Genomic DNA, 15,801 nt, shown 5'->3' on the forward strand with positions numbered 1-15,801 from the left:
CTTTATCGCTTTGTTCTCCATATCATCTTTTCCCGTCACCTTGTTTCTTTTTAACCTATGCATTGCCTTATCTACTTCTTCTCTTGTTATCTCGTTCATTTCCTCCATTTCTCCTTGGAATACCCTACACTTTTCCTCTTTGATCTTATTTTGTTCTCCACTTAATAGACCCTTAAAAAATTCGTCCATTCCTCCATTTCTATTTCTTCATTAACGCCCTTCCTTTCCCCTCTATCCCTATTTATCACATCCCACACCCTACCTTCTTTGATCGCTTTTTCTACTTCTGCTTCATATTCTTCCTTTCCCCTGTGTCTTTTTGTTTCCAGCATCTTCTTATGTTCTTTTTTCCTCCTGTTACAATCCTCCTTCTCCATTTCCCCTCTTCTTCATTTGCTCACACACTCTTTTATTCTCTCTTTACTCTCCCAGCATTCCTCGTCCCACCAGCCTCTCTTTCCCCCTACTCTTTCTTCATTAGTACCCAGCTAATCCTTTACCTTTTCAATGGACCCCTTCAACCTTTCAATTAGCGAGTCTAGTCCATCCTCTTTTTCATACCTAACCTTCTCCTTTTCCATCTTCTGTTTAAACTTTTTAAATTTATCTACCCCCCAGATTCCCATTTTCGTGTTTCTTTCGCACCCTTTTTTCTTTCTCTCTCTGCCGCGCTTACTGACGCCTCTTCTTAGTTTAACTATGACCGGGAAGTGCTCGGACCCTATCTCATTCCCTACTTTCATACTCCCTATCATATGCCGCATTCTTTCGTCAGCCAAGATGTAGTCTATTACTGTTGCTCCCTTTCCTATGAATATGATCTTCCCTTCCTCATCTCCTTTCATATTGCCATTGCATATAAACCATCCTGTTTCTCCTATCATGTCTAGTAACTTCCCCCCTCCCTGTCCGTCTCTCTATATTTGAAGTTCCTTATAAATTCCTCCTTTTCTTCATCCCATAACCCTCCCCCTTGTTCGCCAGTCCATGCATTTAAGTCCCCTCCTATTAAAACTAATTCTTCCTTCTTTTCCTCCATCCCACTCCTTATTACTCTCCAGCCTTCCCCTTCCCCTCTTCTTCTGTATACACACACACCAACAGCGATTTTTCAGGTATATTTTTGCCAAAAAAAAAATTCTGGCCAGGTGGACTTAACCAACATATTTATATTTCTCTTGGGTCGCTGAATTCGAATCTGATGCCCAAATAACCAATGTGGCTCATACTTTTTCGAAAATCTAAAAAATAGACGTAAAATAGACGAAAACAGCGGTTTTTCGTGCATATTTGTTCAAAAAAATATATCTTCATCCCCGGTGGACTTATACAGCATATCCGTATGTTTTTGGGGTCACTGATTCTGAATTCGGGGTTCAAATAACCCAGTTGGCTCATATTTTATCGAAAAACTCAAAATTAGACATAAGATCGACGAAAAACTTTACCTTCCTCGACTGGGATTGTCGTTCACTGCAGATTTCCTTTGCGACACGTTTAAGGGGTTTTAAATTTGCGTTAGTCTCCTTGCATGGCAATAGTAGAATTTTTAAAAAATAAGTTTTATTTACTTTCAGCGTTATCCAGGAACAACGACGTGGATCGAACCCTTTTGTCCTCAAAAGACCTACATAGTGGGTTTCGCTTTCGTTTGGTACCTTGGTTGACTTGATCTCGTTTTAAACTCGAACAGTAGTTAGCCACCATGTTGATATCTCAAAACATCCCTGATATCGACTCTCCATCTCTTTTATATCCTGTTGAAAACGTTCGCCTTGCTCTTCACTAAAATCTCCCAGGTTCTGTGGAAACTTATTTATATTGGAATGAAGAAAATGCTTGTTACCATTTCTGAAACCACATTTTGATAGTCTGGACTTTTCTTATTACCTAAAAAGTTTTTAACGACATTTTTAAAACTAAGCCATGCATCTTTTTCAGTGCCAGACATTTTTGTAATGAATTTTGGATACTGAAACATTTTTTTTATCTGCGGTGTATCGAAGATCCCCTCTTTTAATTTTGCTTCGAAAAGTTGTGGAAGTTGATCTTCCAAATACGCATAGCAATCGCCATCCTTTTCAAGCGCTTCGACAAACTGTTTCATAAAACCCAGTTTTATATGAAGGAGTGGTAGCAAAACTTCTTTCGGGTCAACTAGAGGATCTTCAATAGACCCAAAAAACATAAGTATATTCTGGATAAGTCCACCGGGGATGAATATATATTTTTTTGGCAAAAATATGCACGAAAAACCGCTGTTTTCGTCGATTTTACCTCTATTTTTGCATTTTTTGATCAAATATGAGCCAACTGGGTTTTTTTGACCCCGGATTCAGATTCAGCGACCCCAAAAACATAAGGATATGCTGATTTAGACCACCGGGCATGAAAAAGTTTTTTTTTGCAAAAGTATACAAGAAAAAACGCTGTATTTTATCGATTTTACGTCTATTTTTGCGATTTTCGTAACAGTATGAGCCAAATTGGTTATTTGGGTCTCAGATTCGAATTCAGAGACCCAAAAGACATAAATATGTTGGTTAAGTCCACCCGGCGAGAAAATAGATTTTTTTGCAAAAATATACCTGAAAAATCGCTGTTTTTGTCGATTTTACGTCTATTTTTTCGTTTTTCAGAAAAATACGAGCCAACTTGGTTATTTGGACACCGGATTCGACTTCAGCTACTTTAAAAACATATAGATATGCTAGTGCAGTCTGTCGAACAGACCAATTTTTTTTGTGTGTCGGTGTATTTCTTGGCTTAAGTCTCAACTATTACAAGCTTCGCTAAGAATTCATCTTCCTTTGTCAACAAATCAACTACATTGCTTAATATTGACTAACATTGTAAAAAATTAATTTTTTTCAAAAGATTTCTAATTTCAGTTGAAAAGTCAACTATTTGGTTGTCAAATCAAATATTTCGATTAAAAAGTTATCTTTCGTGTTAAATTTGGAACTTTTCGTGTTGAAAATTCAACTGCCATCTAAACCAATTTTTTTCAGGCGTTACAAATCAACTATTTGGATCAAATATTTATACGAAAGGTGTAATTACTTAATGAAAAATTCTACTATTAGGTTTGAAAAACTATCTTTCTTGCCTGAAAATGTACATTTTTTATTGAAAATTCACCTGTCTTCGCAAAGTATTGGTTTTTTTTGGATTAAAAATTTACCTATTCGGTTAAAAGTTCCACTATTTCACTGAAAAATTGTTGTTTTTTTTCTTTAAAGGGGTAATAATAAGTTATCAATGCAAGTTTTTGGTTTTAAACATTAATTTGAAAAAGCTGAAAATTCGTTTTTTTGGTATTTTATAAAAGTTCAGAAAATAATTAAAAAGAATAAAATTTGGTCTATATCAGTATTTTTTTACTTTCATTATTTTCATTTCACTTTTCATTTAGCTTGTGTTGAAAATTGATATTTTTTGGTAGAAAAGTCTTTTTTTTTGTTAAAAATCACAACCAATTGGTTAAAAATTAATCTATTTTGGTTGAGGATTCAACTGTTTTTTTTTATTTGCAAATTTCACTTCTTTAATTGAATTTATCGGTTTTTTATTGTAAATTCAAATATTGTTTGGTAGAAGTATTATCTATTACTTAAAAAAAAATTCTCTCTTACGACGAGGCATTAGTTATTTACAGACTTTAAGGCAATATATTTTTATGTACATCCACGCCTCTTTGAATAATATTGAACTTTTCGTATGGAAAGTTAGAAAAATGTAATTTAGTTTTGTTTTTCTCAACTTTGTTCAAACAATGAAAAGGCAATTTTTCTGAATTGGAGATATGCTATATATGACGTATGCGTTGAGAATGCTACAGGATTGCATTATTCAATTTAACTTTTTTATTTCTCACGTTTTCCGTTTTTATAAACGCTTTTAATCACAATATACTGTTCTTAGTAAATTTATTTGTTTGTATCAAGCAATAAGTTGCTTTTCGCTATTGAATTATGAAATATCTCGACTAATCGAATTATTAATTCTCTACTAATCTTTGGTGGTTCATTTATTGCTAATTGAATATGTCAAATTTAACTTGTATTAGGATGATTTGACCAATTTAAATTTAAAGAGACCTCAAAGCATATTCTGCATAAGCGGAAAAGCTTTACAATCAAAATAACCTTCTTCAGGCACTTAAGTTCGCACTTATGCAAGCCGATAATTATTCAAGGCAAAACAGTTTTACAAAATTTCCTAAACAATTGCAATTTTCTATGGATAATAAGAAAATTTACAAATTAAAACAATTTTTAAAGTTAAAAAAAGGTGGAAAATAGGTTCATGAAGATCCTGAATATGTATGTACAATTTACCTATTAATTTCTTAACCATCGTCAATAATATTAATACAATCCTAGACCGAATATGGTCTGGAAGAATATCGCGTTATTTTATGCAATTCTTCAATTTTTCACGTTTTCCATTTCTTTAAACTTTTTTTCATTACTAAATATAGTTCTAAGTAAATTTATTTATTGGCATCAAACAATTAGTTGCTTTTTACTACAGAATTAGCAAAAACATCTCAACTAATTAAATAACTGATTTTCTGATACTTTTTGATGGCCTTATATCACATTTATTTAAGCTGACGTATTCAAGGCAAATTATTTTTACAAATTTTGGTAAGCAATTGCAATTTTCTACGAATAATGAGGAAATTAAACAACGAGCAGAAATGTTAAAAATCGAAAGCGAAACTCTATTGAAATGTAGCGCAAGAGGATACCAAATATGCATAATTAACTGATATGTTGATCCATAGTGATCCAATATTGATCCTTACTTTTTTAAGATGGTAAAAAATTCTTATTTTTGTGAACGTTATTCAAAAAAATGAAAAGGCAGTATTTTTTAATTGGAGACATACTAGATCTCTGGAATAAAATAAGACTTTCTATTCTTATAACATTTTCTCGTACGACGAGCATTTATTTATTTACAACATTAAAAACAATATATTTTTCTCAAATCTCTGCTCCCCTCCAGACCAGAATTTTCAAGTTATCAAAAAAGTCCGGTTAAATCTTTTCCAGGTGACTGCAAAGGGCTTTATTTTTTACAAATTCTGTTACCTGATTATAAGTAGATTATAAAATATTCATAAGCAAACACAACTTTGAGTTTAAACATAAAAAAATTTTTAGTATTATAAGTATTTTATCTTAACATTTTTCTGTATGAAAACATAATATGATTTCTACCTAAGACATCTCTGCTAGACGTCGAAAAAAAGAATGTTGCCAAATGCACTCACATAATACTTAGAAATGTCACATAGAATTGACGAAAATTTAAAATTTTTTAAGGAAAAAAGGGAATTTTCAACAAATTAGTTAAATTTTCAATCAAATTCATGAATCTTTGATAAAAAAAATAATTCTCAACAGCAAGTATAATATTCGATAATTCCATAACAAAATATTCTATTTTTAAAAAAATTTTGAATATGAACAAAAAATATGCATTTTCTATCGAAATAAATGAATTTTCGATTTAAAAAAATAGTTGAATTTTCATGTAAGAAGATTAAAAATATTCAACGAAATGGTTAAATTTTAAATCAAGAGATTTCTATAAAAAAGAGTATTTTCAAAGTGAATTGAATTAGTTAAGCTTTTAATTAAAAAGATTAATTTTAAATAAAGAAATTAATCTTAAAATAAAGAAATTAAATTTGAGCCAAAGCGACTGTGTCCGAACCGCCAGAATTATGATTGATTAATATTTAACCCTTTTTTAAACAATTTATGGTAAAAAAAAAGTTGCAAAATTTTAAATTCCGACATTTTGTATTATTTTTTTCGAACTTTAATTTATGTGGTCCCGAACATAATTGAAACTCTATTCTTCAATAATATTGTGAATTTTTTTATTTCAAAAGCTTAGAAATGGAGATACCATGTTGGCCAGATTTGAGCAGAACTAACTACATACAGCCGTGCCACACATATTTACGATGGAATGTGTAAAAAGTTTCAATTATTAAAATAATTATTAATATGAAAAAAAAATCTTAAAAGAAATCAAATTTCCCGTACTAACCCCTTAAGTGAAAAAACAAGAAAACTTATAAACAGGGGAAATACTGTGAAACCTGATATAAATAAATAGGAATATTTATTATTTATGTATTAAATAACCCTTCATTTAATAGTCCCTTTATTTGAATAAAATTTTTTGTATTCATTGAACAAATAGTTTAAAACGAATAATTCCTTTAATTGAAAGAAGTAAAAACCGAAAAATTTAAGATTAAATTTTTTTACATCCTTTGAAGGTACTTTGACTTTGAATTAAATTTATAATACATAATGCCATAATTCGTACAAAATATTCAAAATAAATAATGCAAAAATATTGCTAAATAATACATTTATTTATTATATAATTAAATACATCGAATTTCCAGAAGATATACATATTATAAATTTCCATAATTATACCAAATTAAAGAATTAGGATAAGTTGGCAACATCCTTGGCCTTGGATGTTTACGGGATATCTTAAGATATGTTCGGAATATCAAAAGGATATCTCCATTTTCACAATGTAAGAATTTTTCCATGAGCCATGAGCTAGTGTTCAGATTTATCGGGTATTAACATTGAAGTATAGATAATTATTTTGGACGTTGGGAATGATATATAAACGTGCATTGCGGATGGGGGAACAGCTATATTCCTTCCTAGTGGATTTTGAATTGATTTCTGGTGGATTCTGAAATTCGTAGCTGTGTAATGTTGATCTCCTAAACGTATTTCAGCATACAGTGGACCATAAGTAAGATTATGTTTAACGGGTTCGTTATTTTGATTATGATTGATGGAAAGCGAGAGGGAAAGGGATACTGCAGGCTGTGAAACTGACGGTGTTGCAACTATAGGTTCTACAAACTTGAGTTTTGAAATGAAAAAAGCTTCGCTTGACTTCATTATAAAAACGTTATACTGCTTAGGTTCCCTACAGTTTCCTCGAGGCACCATCCAGTAGGGTACACGGCTATATCCTCCAAGCATTCCTTTAAAATATGTACCATCTTCCATTTTTACAACTATGTGCTCTGCAGGAACATCCGGAAATTCATTTGCACCTGATTTTATAAGAAAAAATTAACATTGATATAGTTCTCGTAAACTAGTTATTTAAAATTTAACAATTTTGTACAATTGATTATTGTTTGAAATTTTGAGCGTCTTTCAAAATTAAAGGTCAACAAATCGACAACTGAAAGTTGGTCATTGTGAATTCTCTTTCTTTAAAGCTCGTTCAGCTTTAACGAAAACATTCTCTTCACTTATCTCGTGCTTCGCACTTGATTGTGTCTAAACTGTGAATTTTTCTGCACTATGTGCAACACTATTATATCAAATGTATATTATATGTATTTATGTACCTCAGGCTGATACTGCTTCTTCAGGTACATTCGCATGCCAAACGTACGAGGCTTAATGCTACGAACGTTCCACAGACACGAGCGTCCCAATTCCACAAAAGCGCGTGGAATTTTCTCCCCTATATCCCCACCCTTTACGAGAGTCCCGCGCATGTGCGTATGTGTGCATTTTTACGCATTACCCCCCGAAATCTATGCATCACAGAAGTAAGAGCCTCTTTCACGGTCGTGTGATTGACAATCATGTCTCCCGAACCTCTTGTACGTTCGGCATCCGAGTGTATTACAAAATAATGTACAATTTTATTGATTCATGATTGCTTCAATATTTGCTCCTAACTCTGTACAAAAAATTTATCATTATAATAAATTTACATGATTACAATTCATAATATGTATTGGTATTGAAACATACGTATTTTCATTATTTTTTTTTAATTTTTAAAAAGTGTGCATCATATAAAACAAATGTTTTGTTATTAAACTTTTTAATAAAATTTGTGTCGCTTTTCGATCAATTTAGTTTATTTATTTTCAAGTTGATTTTTTTAAATTAAAGCCAAAATTATGTATCCTAACGTCAAGTGACTCGAAGGTCATGTTTTCTTGTAACAAAAGTTTATTAAAATTTTTAGATATTTTTTGAATGCATAAGCACTTTCATCTACAGTAGCTCATGGTATAATAATAATAAATTAAGGTATAGTTAAATATTTTGACTATATTTAAAAACAGTTAGCAATTATTCTTGTTATTATTATTATTGTAATAAAGTGTAATGTATTTTAAATTGTAGTTACTTAAACCAAAACATGCTCAGTTAAGCTTTGAAAGAGGATAAATTTCAAGCATCATATAATTTGACTGAATTTATTTGCCTTATAAAATGAATAACCGTAATATATTTGTAATATTTTTGATTAATATTATTGAAATTGTTATATTATGCTTACTTATAAGGTCAAGGAAACCGACAAATGTGAGCAGTAGTAAGCCAGGAATATTTCTCATTTTTTGTTTAAATTGACACATAGAGAACTCAAATACTATTTTCCAATAATTGGGCGTGAATACGGATTAGATAAATGAGCGCTGTATATAAAGATTACTTCTTATAATGTTTAAACGATAAAATCATCTTGTTTATTATTCAAAAAACAGTCGACGCTATTTACCTTGCCGCGGATGCGAATTGTTTCGCTTGCTACGTACGTTGCCGCGCGCGGATCAATGTTTAAAAACGGTAAAAGTTCGATTTTCAGAATACATATTATGGAAGTAGTTACCTCACATTTGGTTCCAAAAAATGGTGAGCACATCATTCTCTCGCGGAATAAACAGAAAAATTGGTTAGTATTAACAAATTATTGATAAACCTTTGATTAAACTTGCTATACTTGAGGTTATGTCATGTGACAAGAAAATTATCATCAGACATAAATATTATATGATTTCGAAATTCTTTTATAAGCCTCATTAACAAAGCATATAATGACTTTTTGCACTTTAAAACTGCCTTGAAAGACCTAAAAAATTTACGGCAACGTAATTAGCGAGCGGAACAATTCTCTGATGCCGAGCCATCGCGGTCATGGTGGGGGAAGAGCACGATCGAGAGTTAGGGGAAGTGGCAAGGTAAATAGCAGCAAGGTAAGTAGCGTCGACTATAAATACTTATTGCAGATTTCGACCCAGTTATAGTCCTTATCAGTGTTTTATTCTAGAAAAATTATAACATAAACAATGTATCGTTATTCACAGCGTTTTACATTCTTTAGAGGCGTCTTTCTGTACGATACCATGAGCCCCCTGTTTTTTTCGCAACGCACTTTTGCTTCTAGCTCTCGCGCCATAGTCAAGGCGTCCTGTTAAAAACGGCTTTTTTGTAGAAAAAATTCTATCTAATGTGTTATTTTGGATTGTTTTAGTGCTAGCATGCAGGTCTCGTTGTTCCAAAAAGCAAACACATCCGTGTGGAAATAGCCCTATTTGGCCCTATTACAAGTCGGGCACTAATCGAGGGCTAGTCGGGGTATTAATTTTGACAAAGTACCCAGTCGGAGACTAACCGGAGACCAGTTGGGCTTTTTGTTGTCAAAATTTCAGTCGGGGTCTGGTCGGTGGTTGGTCAAGGGCTAGTCGGGCCTTCTTGGTCACTAATTTCCGTGCGGGTAATCTTCAGGCTCTGGTCGGGAACTAGTAGGGCTCTAGTCGGGTTATTCTGATGTTTGAGTTTTCGGCGAGGTTTTACCAAATGAGGTAATATCTAAAAAAGCGTAAAGATTTTTTTATTCTAAAACACTAAGAATATATTTAACAATAATTTTACACCGTTTTTTGGAGAAAAGATTTATTAATGTTAAATTCATCTCAAATATACTTAATAAATAATTATTAAGTTAATAATTTTGTACGATAATCAACTTTTTATAAAAACAACGATCAAAATCTTGAAAAAGACGTAATCTTATTTTTTTGTAGTATTTTTTTAGAAAATTGCGAATTTCTAGGAACATTTATAAATACCTTTGTATGGAATTTTAAGAAAATCCATATTGGAAAAGATATTTATAGATGTAGGTGAAAAGTTCCCGCTGGAAGTCATAAGACTCTAAATTTGTATACATGCTTATTTTAAAAATAATGTGGAAGGTTTTGCTATATGTAAATAAAGTCTAATCCTTCAGGTAGTTGATATTGGAACAGAATTTTTTTTTTGATAAATCATTGAAGAGCAGTGTCCTAGTAGTAAACTATTAAGCACGGTACAGTTCAGATTTCACTGCCACCTTCATTTGAGTCTTGTGGTTCTGGATTGGTAGCTTTAAAGAAAATCCGCCAGGGCGCGACGTGCCGCCTCTCGCACAAAAGAAATGACGCGTCGAGTGTTTAAGACAGCAGTCCACACGTAACGAAGCATAATTACCTGGAGCAGAGACTACTGTAACTAACATGGCGGTTGCTTCAGAGCGAAACTCTTCTATTGTTGCGTTCCAGCTGAAGTTTTTTTTTAAAAATTAATATTCCACAAATTTTATGGAATTTTAGTTACATAAATTGATGCATTTTTCAGCGTAGGATATGTTCCCCATTAAATTTTGAGTAAATTTAAGCACTTTTAAACATTTCAAAAAAGTTTATGGAGATTTCCGTAAATAATGAGTATTTTGACAAACTTTTAGGGGACGTTCCACAAATTTTGGGGAGTTTGGTTAATATTTCACGCTGATGTATTATCATATGACCCCTACTAGTACCCGATCAGGCCTCGACTAGGAAGAGTCGGGTCATCCGACTAGCCCCCGACTAATCTACCGTGACGCTACTGGTCGGAGGCTAGTCAGACGACCCGACCAGCCCCGACTTTAAGTGGGGTCGAATGGTCGGGAACCAGACTAGTTCCCCATTTCAATTTCTACACGGGCAGTAATCCAAGTGTTCAAAATACCCTGAGCGGATTTCTAAAGTCTCGTTATACCAGGCAATCCAGGTATTCAAAATACGTCTTCCTCGAAAAAGTTTTCTTCATATCTAAAATTTCCGACAACCTCATGGGTTTTCTAAAGTCTAATTCTTTTGAGAAGTCAACCGAGGAATCCAGGAGTTTAAAATCCATCTTTTTGGGGAAGTTGTGTTCGTAACTGAAATCTAAAATACCCCGATCGGATTTCGAAGGTCCCGCTGTTCCAAGATTCAAACCCGATTTTCCAAGTCTTCAAAATACATCTTCCTCGAGGAAATTCGGTTGATATATAAAATTTCAAACAAACTCATGTGTTTTCGAAATCTTGTTATCTGAAGGAACAAAACCCGGTAGTACTGTTGTTTAAAACACATCTTCTTCTAGGAATTTGTGTTCCTAGCAGAATCTTAAGATACATTCATCGGTTTTTCAAGCTCTCGCCATTATAAGAAGTAAAGTCGGTAATCCAGGTGTTAAAAATAGATCTTTCTCGGGGAATTTTTATTCGTAACTGAAATCTAAAATACCATGAGAAACAAAATTTTACGAAGATAAACAAAAAACTGAAAATGTTCAATTTTTCTTAACTCTTCGCATTAAAATAAAAGTTTAAACAAAAAAGTTTAATTTTGGGCCCCACAAATCTCTTCAAAATTTAATGCTGAATTTTTATAAACAAAAAATTCAAAATCGGTTAAGAATGGGCCAGCTACAAGTTATTTTGAAACTCGTTTTTTGATTTTTTCCCACTGTGCACCCTATTAAGCATACATGGACATATTTGGGAATATCGTTGATTGAATAAAATATTTGGAATATAGTCGTTCTGATAGAGAAGGGATCGAGGGGGAAACAAATGCTAAAACAAGGATTACAAGCAGATTACTTTGAAATACTGAGATTACTCAAAATTAGTCGAATGACTTCAAATTACAAAGGATATTTGACGCTTTTTCGCAATAAATGGGAATATTTCAGAATTTCTGGGAATAATTCAAAATATCTGAAATTTTGCGTCTACTGATACCTGCTTGTCTCAATTTTTTTCTAAATAGCTCATCTTCTGCATGCTGGTTTCTTCTTCTTTGCATTGGTGGCACATCTACCGGCACACTCGTGTTTAAATCGTTGGTTTCTCGAGAAGACGAAGCATTTTGAGAAGGACACCGATGCTTAGACTTGAATTTTTTCATAAGATCTAATACTTCTGTGAAAAAAAATATAAACTCTTAACATCAGGTCCGATTGACCTGATAGATATTCACCTATTGAAGTTTGTTGATTAGAAGATTCTGGAAGATGAGAATGATATGCATCCAAATTCAGAGCTTGACGCGCTGTTGAAGTTGGATTATATGTCAGAGATGATGTCGTAGGGAGTCTAGAAGTGGCAAAGAGATCTAGTCTGTATTCATCTTCTTTAGAACACTTTCTTCCAGTGGAGATTTTTTTCAACGAATCTGATGCATCTGTAAAAAGACAAATATAGAAAAATAAATATAAAACTCATGATATAGGAAATGTAAGGTCCAGATGTTGATTCGAAAAGGATAAGGATTATGGTACTTACCAATTTCATTGAAGGAAAGTATGTAGATTAGCAAAAGGGCAACGAAGAAGAACCTCATTTTCTTTTGTTTTAAACTGACTCGTTCAAAATGTCGTTCAGGAAAAATAAAACTTTTCCCAATCTTCGAAGATTACAATATGCCACCCAGATAGTTACTGATTTATAACTGCGTAAGATTTTGGGATTCAACGCCTCTTCACTATGAATATTTGCGCATAGCAAACAGTGCATAATATCATAGCCCTAAAATGTTATAGGCTTGTGTTTGTAAGATCAATTTTATTCAATTGTACGTTGTAATGAAGCTAATTTTCTCCAACGATATCGTATTTGCCAAATATTTCAATATATTTTCAAACATATTGCTGCGATTTTGTTACTTTAACACTTTGTTCAAATTTTCCAACCAATTTCGAAAAAGGCCACTAAAACCACTACAATCTGACAAGAAAATTGGAATATCTTAATCCTAAGAAGGGAATTAATATTCTGAAACGAGTTTCAATACTTTATGTTGTTCAATTGCAAAATAAATATCTCGTTTTACAATTGAATATTTTTGGAGTGGAATACAACTTGTAATTCTTTTGGGTTAATTAAAAGATATATTTAAATAAGTAATTGCTGAGTCGTTGTTTATGAATAATGTATTAAATGCCTACACTTTACATACAGCCATCTACGGGTTCCTAAAGAAAAGGTGTTCATGGTCAGCTTGCTCCTTTTTTTAACACGTTTTAGGAGTCCACATCATGTCACATGCGGCAAGTCTCTCTGCGGCATGTCCCATCTGAGGCATGTCACATCTGTGCCATATCTCTTCTACGGCAAGTCAAATCTGCGGAATGTCTCATCTGTGATATATCACAACTACGGCATGTCACATCTGTGGCATCTCACCTCCGCGGCATGTCACATCTACGGCATGCCTCATATGCGACATGTCACAACTGCGGCATTTTCACCCAGCGGGTTCTCTCCCTCGCGGCATTTCTCACTGTGAAATTGACATTTTTGCGGCATCTCTCAACAGTAAATATTCTGCGAGTGGCATCTCTCCCTTCCAAAAAATGTTTAATGTCCAATTAAAAATGACTGAACTGCGGCAAGCCTCCCGGGACTAATTGTCACATCTGCGGCATCTCCTACCAGCGAAAAGTCTCCCCAGTGGCATCTCTCATTCGTGGATAAATGTTCAAGTCCAAATCAAAGTGGCAAAAGTGTGGCAAGTCTCTCACGACTGATTGTCACACCTGCGGCATCTCTCGCCCGCGGCAAGACTCTCCAGCGACATCTCCCGTTCGAAAATAATTTTGCAATCCACATCAAAGTGGCAAAAGTGTGGCAAGTCTCTCAAGACTGATTGTCACACCTGCGCCATCTCTTTCCCGCGGCAAGACTCCCCAGCAACTTCTCCCGTTCGGAAAAAATTTTGCAATACTCATCAAACTGGCAAAAGTGAGGCAAGTCTCCCAGGATTAATTGTCACATTCGCGGCATCTCTCACCAGCGATAAGTCTCCCCAGCGGCATCTCTATCCCGAAAAAACTGGTTAAGTACTTCCAAAGGTGGAACAACTGCGGCAAGTCTCTCCAGCGGCATCTCTCCCCCAACAAATTTTTTGGTAGTTTTAAAGATGGCAAAAATGCGGCAAGTGTCCCCAGCGGCATCTCTCCCCCAAGAAAATTTTGTAAGGACTTTTAAAAACGGCAAGAACGCGGCAAGTCTCCCCTGAAAATCTCTCCCCAATGAATATTTTTTAGGAACTTCTAAAAATGGCAAAAGTGCGGCAAGGCTCCCAAGCGGCATCTCTCCCCCATCAAATTTTCTACGTTGTTTTAAAGATAGCAAAAATGCGGCAAGTCTCCCCAGTGGCATCTCTTCCCTATGAATATTTTTTAAAAACTTCTAAAAATAGCAAAAGTGCGGCAAGTCTCTCCAGCGGAATCTCTCCCCCAACAAATTTTTTTGTAGTTTCAAAGATTGCAAAAATGCGGCAAGTCTCCCCAGTGGCATCTCTCCCCAATGAATATTTTTTAGGAACTTCTAAAAATGGCAAAAGTGCGGCAAGGCTCCCAAGCGGCATCTCTCTCCCATCAAATTTTCTAAGTAGTTTTAAAGATAGCAAAAATGCGACAAGTCTCCCCAGTGGCATCTCTCCCCCATTAATATTTTTTAAGAACTTCTAAAAATGGCAAAAATGTGGCAAGTCTCTCCAGTTTCTATATTTTAACTTATTTGTAAGTTATCATTATTGAAAAATAAATAAGATAGAATTCGTTACATAAAAAACACATGTTTGGAAAACATTAAACCTGTGGTTAAAACTATGCAAATCAATTTTTTGGAAATAACTAATTAAACTCATTCAAAATGCAGAAATAAGAAGATGCAAATTTAATGGTAAAAAAACTACATTGCTTTAATTGGTGGTAAAAAGAATAGTTTCACTAGTCGTATCTTTCTATCGTTGCAGGATTTCTCTAAAAAAATTCTTCATTTACTGCACACCAGCTGCAAAATCTACGACCAGCTAGAACCTCAGTTGCTACTTCGGTCAGCAAAAGAAACTGAGAGTCTTGATCTTCGCTTGATATAACCATAATAAGACCAGTAAACTGTCTGTATAACTAAGCCAAAATAAAATTTTAATTCAGTCAAATCGTTCTTATTTATAAGAACGACAATCAACGTTTACTACCAAGTCTCACCTTTGTGATGTTTTTCACTCATTACTGTTGTTTACAAAATTTGTATGAAAATAAATAAATATCTGAAGATAATAGTAACTGCCTTTAATTATTTTAATTATTGAAAATTGAAAAATATATTTTGTATGATTTGTATATATTAAGAGATGCCGCTGGGTAGACTTGCCGCAGTTTTGCCATCTTTAAAAATACTTGGAAAATTTGTTGGGGGAGAGATGCCGCTGGGGAGACTTGCCGTACTTTTGCCATTTTTAGAAGTTCTTAAAAAATATTCATTGAGGAGACATGCCACTGGGGAGACTTGCCGCATTTTTTTTATCTTTAAAACTACTTACAAAATTTGTTGGGGGAGAGATGTCGCTGGGGAGACTTGCCGCATTTTTGCCATCTTTAAGACTACCGAAAAATTTGTGAGGGGAGAGATGCCGCTGGAGAGACTTGCCGCACTTTTGCTATTTTTGAAAGTTATTAAAAAATATTCATTGGGGAGAGATGCCGCTGGGGAAACTTGCCGCACTTTTGCCATTTTTAGAAGTCCTTAAAAAATTTTCTTGGGGGAGAAATGCCGCTGGAGAGACTTGCCGCATTTTTGCCATCTTTAAAACTACCAAAAAAATTATTAGGGGAGAGATGC

The sequence above is a fragment of the Belonocnema kinseyi genome, chromosome 8, assembly GCF_010883055.1.
Source record: "Belonocnema kinseyi isolate 2016_QV_RU_SX_M_011 chromosome 8, B_treatae_v1, whole genome shotgun sequence".
Lineage (NCBI taxonomy): Eukaryota > Metazoa > Arthropoda > Insecta > Hymenoptera > Cynipidae > Belonocnema > Belonocnema kinseyi.